General features: G+C 45.2%; 1 protein-coding gene across 1 annotated transcript in view; it reads right to left on the reverse strand.

The window, feature by feature from the left end:
* The window catches only part of LOC132864736 (uncharacterized), a 34,818-nt gene that overhangs the window by 17,747 nt on the left and 1,077 nt on the right, over window positions 1–15,994 (reverse strand). The window lies entirely within an intron of this gene.

Consider the following 15,994-nt stretch of genomic DNA (forward strand, 5'->3'; position numbering starts at 1 on the left):
AGTTGTTCATCTTTTTCTGATTTTTTTTTTTTGCCAAGCAGCTTTTTGGTGTATTGACACCACCTTCTAGTAGGGAACTTCTGGTTTATGAGTGTTGTCCAGTCTTACCAGAGTGAACAATGCTCATGTCACATTCATTAGTTGCAAACTGATTCAGTTCACCAATCACCAAAAATATGAGCACATTCAATGATCAGCACTCATTTAGCACGTTCAGTTACAACACTGGTGCCGCTAATGTGTTTGAGTGATGTTTCCATGTCATTGTTCTTGGATTAGTTCAATGCATTTAAGACACAGCTCTGGGGCTGGAATTGGTTTTACCTACTATAAATAGACTCCTTATTCTTTTAATGATGCTTCGCATGCAGTTATTGTCTCACATCCCACAGTAACACCAGCTATGTGCAGACTACGAGGCATACTCAGCGGGCATAGTGAGAAACATAACTAGTCACAGTATTGTATTTTTCTTGGCAGCAAGCAGATTAACACAGTGTCTACCATGAAATGACCCTTTCCTATGAGTGTCTCCTACACATGGGCATTCCTTAGAAGCACCATGGTGATTCTCACCACCCCTGGCAGTTATCCAGAATTTTTTGAACCGTTGTTATATACAGTACACAACGAGTGAATTTACAGAACACAACTAGTGCATTTTATTATGAGAGAATGGAGTGTTTTAAAAAAGGATACCTAAAATTTTTTTACTAAAGATTGTAACAAAAAAAATATATATATATAACATACATATAACATTAGAAATTGTTCCAGATATGAAAATCTAAATAACATGCCCACCACCTCTTCACACTTTCTCACCATTCTATTTTAGCACAAAAAAAGAGAAGTGAAAATATGTTCTCCTCACAAACATCTATTTTAATTATTTAAAGAAAAGAAAACAATTTGCAGTCTGGTATCTGTTGGGTGAAACGTTTTCTCAAACACAAACCTAAGATTACAAGTCGCTTTTATAAGCCAATATTAATAAACAAATTACTTGCTCCTGGTAATTAATTGTAATAAACTTGTCTAGTGTCCATTAGACAAGTAGACAGAATGTAGCTGCACACCTACAAACAACTGCAAATCATCAAACATCAAAAAATCATTCATACAAACATGTCCTATTGTCATATTTTATAAACCTAAATCAATTTTATCTTCAAAAGTAAAAGGGTAATATCATCACGGGTAATACCCTCAATACTTCAATTTTACAAACACTTTTTTTTAAAAAAAAAAAAGCATATTTACATTACTTGTAAATCAGTGGACTTTTAATGAATAAATACTCTACCATAAAGTAGTGTATATCTCTGTGCTTTATGTCTATGCACATGTGCGAGTAGTGCACCGACAATATTGGTCACATGAGATCATCGCCACTGCCTTCTGGCTATAGGAAATATGACCAAACATCTTGTCTTGGAGGGCAGCACGGTGGTGTAGTGATTAGCACTGTCGCTTCCAGTGGCGTGCACAGACATTTTGGGGGGCAAGTGCTCTGGGGGGAAAAAGGGCACTTTTTTGCGCATGTGGAACACCTTATTATAAAAGTCTGAGATTTAACCCTCCTCTTGTGTTCGGGTCGCCACTGACCCGTTTTAGTTTTTAAAGGTGTAAAACAACCACTTAATGTTAATTTATTACATCAAGGCTTTTTGACTTTGCCAGGAATCTCTAGTTGAACAAAATAGAAAAAGAAATTTTTGTTTTCCTAAATCTGAAAATGGTCTAGCAAAAAATATAATACTTATGTGCAGTTGTTTCTGTATGCGACGGGGTACTTCACCACAAAATAATTACAGCTTGGGCTTAGAGGGCAAACAATACATTTTCACTCAATTCATGTGTTACCTGGCTGGTGGGGCAGGGGAAGAGCTGACTGACTGCCCGATGTGTTGTCTGCGCTACGACAAGGCCGTGGCTTCCAGGACGCTATGCTGCTGCAACCTCACATTGAATGCACTGCACGCTTGTTCACGTGACAGAGCAAGAGAGACAGAGGTCCGGTGTGTGTGCGGAGGGGGCACACATTGGGACATTATTTTCACACACGCTTTTAATGCCGCGGCTTTTCTAAAAGATCATGTCGACATTGGCCTCAGTAAGCTGTAAAAAAAAAAATTTCAAAAGGGCACTTTTTTGGACAGAGGGCAGAGGGGCAGGTGCTTGAGCACCACCTCGTGTCTATCTGTGCATGCCACTGGTCGCTTCATAGCAAGGTCCTGGGTTCGAGCCCAGGAGGCCTTTCTGTGTGGAGTTTGCATGTTCTCCTGCGTCTGCGTGGGTTTCCTCCGGGTGCTCCGGTTTCCCCCCCAGTCCAAAGACATGCAGGTTAGGTTAACTGGTGGCTCTAAATTGACCGTAGGTGTGAATGCGAGTGTGAATGGTTGTTTGTCTCTGTGTGTCAGCCCTGTGATGATCTGGTGACTTTTCCAGGGCTTCAGCGTAGAATTGGGTATGGACGTGTCCCTACCAACATCAAATGACAGCTGATATGTCCCTACCAAGATTTCTGATTGAAGAAAAAAAAAATCACATTCAGTGTGCGGTACACAAAGGGTTACTGTAGGTTTCCACTGGGCGAAACACCATGCAAAATTCGCTCATGAATATTCGCTCTGGAGGCGTGGTCGCAAAAACAGCTAGATTGCTACCATGTCAATTAGCAAGTGCGGTTGCAGTGCAGTAACTGGCTGCTAGCTAGCAAACTGTCCTAGAAGAATGTAACGTTAAATTAGCTCATTAAATGAATCAGTTAACAACAGTTCGTAAAAACAACAACATACGAATATGACTGTTTTCTAAGTTTGTGTGGTATTTAAATAACAATCCGACTTGATACTGACAACAACTGGTGTTCATTAAGGTCACAAAAACATTATTAAATCATATCAAACTGTGCTAATGTTGGCTAATATTGCACCTATTGTTGCTTATGAAGTGCCTGCAAACTTTAGCAACCCGCTAATTTGAAGTGCTTCAGTTAAGACCTGCAGAGCCCTGATCGAGTTCGTGTAACACGACACATGTAAACAACAATAACCCGATAGTGATGTGGACATTGTTCGTGGCCCAGACACCTTTTAATCAAATCAAACATTTTCACATAATAAACAAAACAGCCTCCGCCTTCTTGATCAGAAATTTTTGGTTCCTCCGCCTCTCTTTTGAAAACGTCACATACCGAGTACATAATACTCTGAACTGATTGGTTTTCGAGGGGCTTCATTTGAAAGCGGTGGCTAAAAACTTTTCTAAAAACTTTTCCCGTGGCCAGCTGCGAAGGCCTTTCTGTGTGGAGTTTGCATGTTCTCCCCGTGTCCGCGTGGGTTTCTTCCGGGTGCTCCGGTTTCCCCCACCGTCCAAAGACATGCAGGTTAGGTTAACTGGTGACTCTAAATTGACCATAGGTGTGAATGTGAGTGTGAATGGTTGTCTGTGTCTATGTGTCAGCCCTGTGATGACCTGGCGACTTGTCCAGGGTGTACCCCGCCTTTTGCCCGTAGTCAGCTGGGATAGGCTCCAGCTTGCCTGTGACCCTGTAGAACAGGGTAAAGAGGCTAGAGATAATGAGATGAGATGAGTTACTACAGTTCTGAACTTCAAATTTTAAAAAGTCTGGACTTTGCAGAGATGATGGATACTCTTTTGGTGGAACACAACAGAGCAAAATATTGTGATCCTCTAATGTTGACAGCACTGGGGGTTAATTGGCATTGGGTTTATGTCCCCACCAGTGTTTATACCAAACCTACGCCCTTGGTCCAGGGTGTACCCTACCCTACCTCTCGCCCGTAGTCAGCTGGGATAGGCTACAGATAATGGATGGAGGGCTGGATCTCGTCTTGGACCAGAAAGTCATCGAGGAACTTCGAGGCCTGGGCCTACTCGCCGGACTACTACATCACCGGACTCACCTGCTGTGTCTCACCCAGAGAGCAGGCGCCGGAAGCGGTGTGAAGCATCTAGGTTAGCCGCTAGCCCTGCGATACCATCCCTCATTCTGGCCAGTGTACGCTTACTAGACAACAAAATAGATAATGAGATCTGCGCTACATGATGTGGGGGACTGTTGTGTTTTCATCTTTACGGAATCCTGGCTGAATGACAACATCCCGGACTCTGCGATCCAGCTAGCCGGGCTAACATGCTACCGTGATGGAAGGAGGCAAGACTCACGGCGGAGGAGTGTGTGTTTACATCAGCGACGCTTGGTGCCAGAATGTTACCGTTGTGCACAAACACTGTTCTCTGCTGGCGGAGTTTATCATCATCAAGTGCCGACCCTTCTACCTACCGAGGGAGTTTACATCGATTCTGCTTATCGCTGTTTACATCCCTCACACTGCTAACACCAGCATTACGTTAGGAGCAAGGCACCCAATGAACTCTACCAGGCCATCAGTGAACAACAGACAGCTTACCCAGACGGATTCCTCATCACAGCAGCAGACTTCAATCACGCAGATTTAAAGGTTTTACTGCCCAAATTACATCAACATGTGGACTTTCCAACAAGACGTGACAACTTACTGGACTTGGTGTGCACAACCCAAAACTTTCAATTATATAATTTGGGCTACACCCTGTATTTCTGAATTTGGGCTTTTTCCGTCGTGATACAGGGTGATTTGGGCTTTTCTGCATGTGCAAAGTGTTGTGTTCCCAGCGCTCCATACTTGCCCACTTTTCAAAATTCTCCTGGGGGAGAAAAGTGCATGAACGACCTTTTCAATTGGATGAGGGTATGATGCGCAGTTGAAACGATAAAAACAGTGGATCCCAATTAATTGCAAACCATTTGAAATTTATACAATTAAAGAGTTTTTGAATTGTTGATATTGTTCTATCAATTACTCTAGATTATGGGATTCATGTATCAGGCATGAGAGAGCTCAGAGTGAAAAATCTGAAATAATACTCATCTTGAATTTTAATATAATAACAATGAAACGGAAGTCTTAAATCAGACTTTTAGCTGAAAAATCTCATGCCTGAATATTGTATACATACAGAGACCCACAGAAAATAACACAAGTGATGCTTTAGAAGAATGCTTATAATTTCTTAAAATAGTCACAGTGAATGAAAGTATTTTTGGATTGCATCAAATGTGTTTTCCTTCTGTAAGCTCATGTAAAAATGCAGAGAACTATAATATCATATATAAATTAAATTTTAATAAGATTTGACCAAAATAGTAGCAACTCAATTAAATAAATACTGCACTGTATTAGTACTACTAAAATGCATCTCTTTCACTAAACACTTTCCAACAGAATGTTTAAAAAGCACTAGAAATCCTATCAAAATCCTATTGCAATGCATCAAAGGAATTTGCTCATTTGTAAACTTTGAAAGTTTTCAAACAAAATTTAAAAATGGCACTATAAATACTACCATACTATCAAAATATACTCCACAAAGAAATTCACTCGAATGCAAAATTTTAGTACTACCAAAATACACTCACTAGTAATCTTTCACTTTAAACCTTAAAACTCTATCAAAATCAGTCACTTTCCAGATAATTCAATTGTAAACTTTCACTTAAAACTTTCAAACATAAATTCAAAATAGCACTAAGACACTACCACACTATTCAAATACACTCAAACCGGGGCTGACAGGGGAAGTCTATCAGTTACTGAAAGCCCGGAACGCTGCTTTCAGAGCAGGTGATGAGGCTGGTCTGAGATCAGCAAGAGCCAACTTGTCCCGTGGCATCAGACTAGCAAAGAAGCAGTACAGCAGCAGGATAGCCCATCATTTCACTGACAGCAGAGACACAAGGAGCCTGTGGCAGGGGATACAGACCATCACGGACTATAAACCTCAACCACAGACCTGTGACAAGGACATCACTCTGCTGAACAGTCTAAACAACTTCTTTGGACGGTTTGAAGCCGACAACAGCATGCCTACACAGAAGACACCACCCCTTCTGGATGACCAGGTGCTGTCCCTGTCTCCAGCCAGTGTGAGGAGATCCCTCTCCAGGATCAACACCCACAAAGCTGTAGGGCCTGACAACATTCCAGGTCATGTGCTAAAGGACTGTGCAGAGGAGCTCACAGAAGTGCTCACGGACATCAACACCTTCCTGAGCCAAGCTGTTGTCCCCACCTGCTTCAAGAGCACCACCATCATCCCTGTTCCAAAGAAGGCCTCTCCATCCTGCTTCAATGACTACCGCCCTGTGGCACTGACCCCCATCATTATGAAGTGCTTCGAGCAGTTAGTCATGCAGCACATCAAATCCATCCTCCCTCCCTCCATGGACCTGTACCAATTTGCATATCGGGCCAATCGGTCCACTGATGATGCAATCTCCACCGCTCTCCACTCAGCTCTCACTCACCTGGACACCAAGGACTCTTATTACATGCGGATGCTGTTCTTAGACTTTAGTTCAGCATTTAACACAATCATCCCCCAGCAGCTGATACAGAAACTGGACTGTCTAGGACTAAACACCTCCCTCTGCAACTGGTAGCTGGACTTCCTGACCGGAAGACCACAGGCAGTCCGGGTTGGCAGCAACACATCCAGCACCATCATACTGAACACAGGGGCCCCCCAAGGATGTGTGCTCAGCCCCCTTCTCTGACAGTCCCTTCTCCTTGACTTTCAGATCTCTGGTTGGCTTTCTATTTGTTTGACATGTGTACTCCGTTCGAACGTGTGGGTGGAGCACAGAGGATGGCAGGACAGAGATCAGGTGTAACAAAAGGCTTTATTGCCACACTTTTCAGTCTAACAATATCTTGGGAACATACAGAGACACACACACTAGCGTCTCATCCAGGGAAGCTCCCCTCTGCTCTCGCTCCCCCTCCTTAAATAGGGCGCGGTCACTGGGAAGACACACAAACACAGGTTAATTGCCATCAGGTGTAGTGATTTCTGCCACTTGCCTTCCCTGACTCCGCCCTCCTGTCACAGACCGGCGCTTGACCACGCCCCTGCTGCCACATACCCCCACTGCCCGACTCAGGCCGGGCGGCCGTCCGGCCTGCAGCCGACTCCCCCCCCCCCCCCCCCCCCGATGGGAGAGGAAGTCTGCCACGACCATCTGCGCCCCCGGCCTGTGGACCACCTTGAAATTGAAGGGTTGGAGTGCCAGATACCAACGGGTGATCCGCGCATTGGCATCTTTCATCCGGTGGAGCCACTGGAGGGGCGCGTGGTCCGAACAGAGGGTGAAAGGGTGCCCCAGCAGGTAGTAACAGAGGGCGAGGACCGCCCACTTGATCGCCAGACACTCCTTTTCAATGGTGCTGTAGCACCCCTCATGCACTGACAGCTTCCTGCTAATGTACAGGACGGGGCGGTCCTCCCCCTCCACCTCCTGGGACAAAACAGCCCCCAGCCCTCTGTCCGACGCATCGGTCTGCAACACAAAGGAGAGAGAAAAGTCAGTGGAGTGTAAAAGTGGCCCCCCACACAGTGCAGCCTTCACTTCAGAAAAAGCCCGCTGGCATTGCTCCGTCCACTGGACCGGATCTGGTGCCCCCTTTTTAGTGAGGTCAGTCAGCAGGCTGGTGATGTCCGAATAATTAGGTATAAACCTACGGTAATAGCCAGCCAGCCCCAGGAACTGCCTTACCCCCTTTTTGGTCTTGGGCCTCGGGCAGGCTGCAATTGCTGCTGTCTTATTAATTTGGGGATGCACCTGCCCGTTGCCCAAGTGGAAGCCCAGATACCGTACTTCCACCCGCCCAATCGCACACTTCTTTGGGTTGGCTGTGAGCCCCGCTCGTCTCAGCGACCTAAGGACGGCCCTCAGATGTTCGAGGTGTCTCTGCCAATCATTACTATAGATGATAATATCATCCAGATAGGCGGCCGCATACGTGGCGTGAGGGCGGAGGACCCTGTCCATCAGCCGCTGAAACGTAGCGGGTGCCCCAAACAGCCCAAACGGAAGGGTGACGAATTGGTGTAAACCAAACGGTGTGGAAAAGGCCGTTTTCTCTCGGGATAGTGGAGTCAAGGGGATCTGCCAATATCCCTTCATCAAATCCAGCGTCGAATAAAAGTGAACAGTGCCGAGTTGATCGAGCAACTCATCAATACGAGGCATCAGGTACGCATCGAATTTAGACACTGCATTGACTTTTCTGTAGTCCACACAGAACCGGACTGACCTGTCGGCCTTGGGTACCAAGACCACCGGGCTGCTGCAGTCACTGTGGGACTCCTCGGCGATGCCCATTTCCAGCATGGTCTCAAGTTCTTCCTGAACTACCTTTTTTTTGTGTTCAGGTAATCTGTAAGGGCGGCTACGCACTACTACCCCCGGGGGCGTCTCTATGTGGTGCTCTATGAGGTTGGTGCAACCGGCCAGGGGCGAGAACACATCCGAAAACTCGGTCTGCAACTGGGAGACCTCCGTGAGTTGGGTCGAGGAGAGGTGGTCTCCACAGGGGACCGGAGAGGTGGGTGATGCCAATACCCTCTTTTGAACCTCCGGTCCCAGCTCCGCCTTCTCCGGAACCACCAACACCACGGGGACCTCCTCGTTCCAGAGTTTAAGCAGGTTGAGATGGTAAATTTGTAGTGCCCCACCCCTGTCCGTTCGCCTCACCTCATAGTCGATGTCCCCGACTCGCCGTGTGACCTCAAAGGGCCCTTGCCACTTGGCGATCAATTTGGAGCTCGAAGTGGGCAACAGTACGAGTACTTTATCTCCCTGGGTGAACTCTCTAAGGCGCGTACCCTTGTTGTACAGGCGGGCTTGCCATTCCTGGGCCTGCCACAAATTCTCCTGGGTTAGGTGGGTGAGCGTGTGGAGTTTTGCGCGCAGGTCCATAACATATTGAATTTCGTTCTTGCTTTGTGAAGGTCCCTCCTCCCAATTTTCCCACAGCACGTCTAGGATGCCGCGCGGCTTACACCCATATAATAATTCAAACGGGGAGAACCCCGTGGAGGCTTGGGGAACCTCTCGCACTGAGAACAACAAGGGCTCGAGCCACTTATCCCAATTACGTGCGTCCTCACTTACGCATTTTTTAATGATATTTTTGAGGGTGCGATTGAACCGTTCTACTAAACCGTCCGTTTGTGGGTGATACACACTGGTGCGGATCGGCTTAATCCCCAATAACCCATACAGTTCGCGCAGTGTCCGTGACATAAATGTAGTGCCTTGATCAGTCAGAATCTCTTTCGGGATTCCGACCCGGGAGATGACGCGGAAGAGTGCCTCTGCAATACTGCGTGCTGAGATATTGCGCAGAGGCACTGCTTCCGGGTATTGCGTTGCATAGTCCACCAGAACTAATATAAAGCGGTACCCTCGTGCTGACCGATCTAATGGCCCGACGAGATCCATCCCAATTCTCTCAAACGGGTCTCGATCAATGGAAGAGGGCGCAAAGGCGCTTTTGGAATGGCCACTGGATTTACTAATTGGCATTCGCGGCATGCTGTACACCACCTACGAACATCGCCGCGAATCCCCGGCCAATAGAATTGGGCCATTATTCGGGCTAGTGTTTTATCCTGCCCTAAGTGTCCAGCCATGGGATTAAAGTGAGCCGCCTGGAATACCAATTCCCGGTGGCTCTTTGGAATTAAAAGTTGCGTGACTCGCTCTTTAGTTTGAGTGTCCTGCGTCACTCGGTATGGACCCTTTTCACGTGACGTCACGACAAACGCGGCCGCCATTTTGGACGTGTACTACCAGTAGTTTACCACAGCCAACATTGAGGAACAAATGAGGAGCAAAGAAAGTTTTTACTTTCAGCAAGACTTCCATCATGCCACTATATTGTTGTGCACCTGGATGTAGTAACCATCAACAAACAAGGCAAGGTTTATCATTTTATCGGATCCCGATGGAGAAGATGGATAGCGGCCATCAGGTGTCGTGATTCTGCCACTTACCTTCCCGGACTCCGCCCTCCTGTCACAGACCGGCGTTTGACCATGCCCCCGCTGCCACAACATGTTTTTGACAGCCTTCCCTGGCTGTTTTTGAGCATTGTGTAAGCAGAATTATTTTCTAGTATGGGGAGGAGAAGATACCCATTTTCATAAATACCCGGCTACATGTAAACGAAGTATAAAAGGCCTGCAGAAAGGAGCTTACAAGGCCTCCTCCCTCCTCCACCTGGGTCTCTCTGATATCACCATCATGCTGAGACCAGCATACAGACCCAGAGCGAGAGCCATCAGACCAACACAAAAGCAGGTACGTGTGTGGCCAGAGGGGGCCTCCTATGCTTTGAAGAACTATTTTAGCACTACACACTGGGACATTTTCAAAGAAGCAGCCACTTATAGTGACCACATAGACATAGAGGAATACACAGAAGCTGTCACAGCATACATCACAAAATGCACTGATGATGTCACTCACACTTGTCCAGGGTGTACCCCGCCTTTCGCCCATAGTCAGCTGAGATAGGCTCCAGCTTGCCTGCGACCCTGTAGAACAGGATAAAGTGGCTAGAGATAAGGAGAGGAGATGAGATGAGATGTCACTCACTGTAAAACCATCACTGTTCGTGCTAACCAGAAGCCTTGGCTGACAGGAGAGGTTCACAGGTTCCTGTGGGTTCGGGACACAGCCTTTAGGGCCAGTGACACCGCAAGATTAGCAACAACCAGAGCCAACCTGTCCCGCCGCATTAGGGAGGCAAAACATCAGTACAGCAAGAAAATATCTGGACACTTCAGCAACACCAGAGATGCACAATTTCTCTGGCATGGCATGCAAACCCTCACAAACTACAAACTCCCACCACGGACCTGTGAGAGTGACATCACATTGCTAAACTGCTTCAATGACTTATTTGGATGCTTTGAAACACAAAACAACACACCAGCACAGAAGACCACTCCTCCCCCAGACAAGCAGGCTGTATGTCTGGCTTCAGCCAGCGTAGAGAGGACCCTCTCCAGGATCAACCCACGTAAGGCAGCTGGACCAGACAACATACCTGGTCGTGTTCTGAAGGACTATGCCATGGAGCTCAAGGATGTCCTCGCTGACATCTTTAACATCTCCCTGAACTAAGCTGTTGTCCCCACATGTTTCAAAGCTACAACCATAATACCAGTGCCAAAGAAGCCCCTCCCATCCAGCTATAATGACTATCAGCCCATAGCACTGACTTCCATCATCATGAAGTGCTTTGAGTGGCTGGTCATGCAGAACATCAAGTCCATCCTCCCTCCCTCTCATGACCCATTCCAGTTTGCATATAGGTCAAACAGGTCCACGGAGGACACTATCTCCACTGCTCTACGCCCAGCCCTCACTCACCTAGACTCAAAGAACACCTATGTGCGAATGCTGTTCTTAGATTACAGTTCAGCATTCAACACAATCATTCTCCGGCAGCTACAAAAACTCAGACATTTGGGACTCAACACCTCTCTTTGTAACTGGGTGCTGGACTTTCTTACAGGGAGGCCACAGAACGTGCAGGTCAGCAGTAACACCTCTAGGACCATCATGCTGAGCACAGGGGCCCCACAAGGGTGTGTGCTCAGCCCACTGCTCTTCACCCTGCTGACCCATGACTGTGTACCGATCTACAGCACCAACCACATCATCAAGTTTGCGGACGACACGACTGTGGTGGGCCTCATCACTAACAGCGATGAAGCCAACTACAGGAATGAGGTGAGCCAACTAGTCCAGTGGAGTAAAGACAACAATCGCTTCCTGAACATGGGGAAGACCAAAGAGATTGTAGTCTACTTCAGGAGAGGTCACTCACACCATCCCCCTCTGGCCATCAACGATGCTGCAGTGGAGAGGGTAAGCAGCACCAAATTCCTAGGGGTGCACATCGCTGAGGACCTCTCCTGGTCCAACAACACCGCATCGCTGGCCAAGAAGGCTCAAACTCGCCTCTACTTCCTCCACAAACTGAGGAGTGCATGAGTCCCACTCCCCATCATGTGCTCATTCTACAGGGGTACCATTGAGAGTGTCCTCACTGGCTGCATCACTGCGTGGTATGGAGGCTGCAATGCCTCCTGCAGGAAGACTCTGCAATGCATAATGGACACGGCCAGCAAGATCATTGGTACTCCTCAGCCCTCCCTTATGGACATCTATCACTCCCGTCTCATGTGCAGAGCCATCAGCATCACTGGTGACACCTCCCACCCTTCACACTCACTCTTCAGCCTCCTGCCCTCAGGGAAAAGGTACCGGAGCCTCCGGGCCTGCTCCACAAGATTGATGAACAGCTTCATCTACCAGGCTGTCATGATGTTGAATGCTGTCCACTACCTACCCCCTGCCCCTGGTCTGTAACACATTCATTTACACAAAAAAGTCTCTCATATCTGTTTGCACATCACACTACAATCATTTGCATTACTGTTGTATCTGCTGCTATTGGACATTTGCACTACTGTTCTTTTACACCTCATAAGCTATTCTTCTAAGCACCTTCTCCATTATAATTATTGTACTGTATTTGCACTACTGCTATTTTGTACATTGTTTGATTTTAGAGTGTATTTTTACCTATATTATCTATCTATCTATCTATCTATCTATCTATCTATCTATCTATCTATCTATCTGTGTGTGTGTGTGTGTGTGTGTGTGTGTATTTTCTTTAACATAAATATTTTTATCTGATTTTACAAGGAAGGTGAGAGAGAAACAGCATTTCGATTCTCCTATGTCCTGGATATATAGTGAATTAATCTCATCTCATCTCATTATCTCTAGCCGCTTTATCCTTCTACAGGGTCGCAGGCAAACTGGAGCCTATCCCAGCTGACTACAGGCGAAAGGCAGGGTACACCCTGGACAAGTCGCCAGGTCATTACAGGGCTGACAAATAGACACAGATAACCATTCACACTCACATTCACGGTCAATTTAGAGTCACCAGTTAACCTAACCTGCATGTCTTTGGACTGTGGGAGAAACTGGAGCACCCGGAGGAAACCGGGGAGAACATGCAAACTCCGCACAGAAAGGCCCTCGCCGGCCACGGGGCTTGAACCCAGACCTTCTTGCTGTGAGGTGACAGCGCTAACCACTACACCACCGTGCCGCCCACAATAAAAATATTTGAATAAAAAACTAACTATTACTAACTATAGTAGGTTTTTTATTCAAAGATTTTTATTGTGGGCGGCACGGTGGTGTAGTAGTTAGCGATGTCCTTTTAAGGGCTCCGTATCATTGATGATTTTTCCAAAAAGAGAGATTTGTTAGTCATACTACATTACAAAAAAGCTGTCAAATGATGCTTCAGTCTTCAGTGTTGCCTTTAAAAGTGTATTGCTAAACAAAATAAAATGATTTTTCAAAATATTTTCATGATTTGATTATTTTTAAAAGTTACTGTAAGGGCAATTCTTTCCACCGTGGGTCGATGTGGGTGTAGGTTTTCATTCTGGGCAAGCAGGAACCACACATGATTCCACCTGTTTGATCAGTTAATAGACTCCTGCAGGCCTTTTTGAGTGTTGTTATTTTGGAGTTTTCTAACCCCCACCCCCACAAAAAGGCCTTTTTGAGTATTGTTGTTTTGGAGTTTTATAACACCCCCCACCCCCCCACCCCTACACACACACAAATATATATATATATATATATATATATATATATATATATATATATATATATATATATATATATATATATATACACACAGTGGTGCTTGAAAGTTTGTGAACCCTTTAGAATTTTCTATATTTCTGCATAAATATGACCTAAAACAACATCAGATTTTCACACAAGTCCTAAAAGTAGATAAAGAGAACCCAGTTAAACAAATGAGACAAAAATATTATACTTGGTCATTTATTTATTGAGGAAAATGATCCAATATTACATATATGTGAGTGGCAAAAGTATGTGAACCTCTAGGATTAGCAATTAATTTGAAGGTGAACTTAATGTCAGGTGTTTTCATTAAATGGGATGATAATCAGGTGTGAGGGGACACCCTGTTTTATTTAAAGAACAGAGATCTATCAAAGTCTGAGCTTCACAACACGTGTTTGTGGAAGTGTATCATGGCACGAACAAAGGAGATTTCTGAGGACCTCAGAAAAAGTGTTGATGCTCATCAGGCTGGAAAAGGTTACAAAACCATCTCTAAAGAGTTTGGATTCCACCAATCCACAGTCAGACAGATTGTGTACAAATGGAGGAAATTCAAGACCATTGCTACCCTCCACAGGAGTGGTCAACCAACAAAGATCACTCCAAGAGCAAGGCATGTAATAGTCGACAAGGACACAAAGGACCCCAGGGTAACTTCTAAGCAACTGAAGGCCTCTCTCACATTGGCTAATGTTCATGAGTCCACCATCAGGAGAACACTGAACAACAATGGTGTGCATGGCAGGCTTGCAAGGAGAAAGCCACTGCTCTCCAAAAGAGCATTGCTGCTCATCTGCAGTTTGCTGAAGATTGCGTGGACAAGCCAGAAGGCTATTGGAAAAATGTTTTGTGGACGGAGGAGACCAAAATAGAACTTTTTGGCTTAAATGAGAAGCGTTACACTGCAAAAAATTGAAAACTGAATTTGAGGAGAAATTCACTTAATACTAGTGAAATTATCTTGCTGCATGGACAGATATTTTTACTTGATAAGACATCTTAGAATAAGTTGGTTGCAATCTAGAACCAAGTTTAATAATCTCATAATTGGTGTCTTGTATTCTTCTAATAAGAAATGTTAGATTGTTTCAGCTATTTTCAAGAAATTTTCACTTGCTAAGATATCATTTTTTGCAGTGTATGTTTGGAGAAAGGAAAACACTGCATTCCAGCATAAGAACCTTATCCCATCTATGAAACATGGTGATGGTAGTATCATGGTTTGGGTCTGTTTTGCTGCATCTGGGCCAGGACGGCTTGTCATCATTGATGGAACAATGAATTCTGAATTATACCAGTGAATTCTAAAGGAAAATGTCAGGACATCTGTCCATGAGCTGAATCTCAAGAGAAGGTGGGTCATGCAGCAAGACAACGACCCTAAGCACACAAGTCATTCTACCAAAGAATGGTTAAAGAAGAATAAAGTTAATGTTTTGGAATGGCCAAGTCAAAGTCCTGACCTTAATCCAATCGAAATGTTGTGGAAGGACCTGAAGTGAGCAGTTCATGTGAGGAAACCCACCAACATCCCAGAGTTGAAGCTGTTCTGTACTGAGGAACGGGATAAAATTCCTCCAATTTGGTGTGCAGGACTGATCAACAGTTACTGGAAATGTTTAGTTGCAGTTATTGCTGCACAAGGGGGTCACACCAGATACTGAAAGCAAAGGTTCACATACTTTTGCCACTCACAGATATGTAATATTGGATCATTTTCCTCAATAAATAAATGACCAAGTATAATATTTTTGTCTCATTTGTTTAACTGGGTTCTCTTTATCTACTTTTCCTGTAGGACTTGTGTGAAAATCTGATGATGTTTTAGGTCATGTTTATGCAGAAATATAGAAAATTCTAAAGGGTTCACAAACTTTCAAGCACCACTAAATGTGTATATAATCATTTTTGGGAAGGAATCATGCCCAGTCTCCTTGGTTCCTTATGCAGTATATGTGTAGGAAGCATCCTGCTTCTTGGTTCACATGCTCTACCTGGCCGTTAGGCCGTTGAGGGTGTATGAGTTGTGTTTATATAGGCGGGGTGATTGCAGGTGGATTGGTGACGAGTGATGTAATTAGAATTCTGGTGACAGGGGGTGCTGTGGCTCTTGAGAGGTGTAGTCCAGAACGGCCATGTTTGGAGGCTGCTCCGAATTCGGGCTTTCGGTGCATATGTACCACCATTATTTTGTCAATTAGACTGTATAAACTTTCAGCTTTCATGACATCATGAAGTTTCAACAATGTGCATCCATAAATTGAGACTTCAAGAATGCTATGCAATATGAGTACTACAGATAATATAGAATCGTTTTCATTGTGTAATATATTATACCGATGGGTGGCACAGTGGTGTAGTGGTTAGCACTGTTGCCTC

This window comes from Neoarius graeffei, chromosome 17 (genome assembly GCF_027579695.1).
Source record: "Neoarius graeffei isolate fNeoGra1 chromosome 17, fNeoGra1.pri, whole genome shotgun sequence".
Lineage (NCBI taxonomy): Eukaryota > Metazoa > Chordata > Actinopteri > Siluriformes > Ariidae > Neoarius > Neoarius graeffei.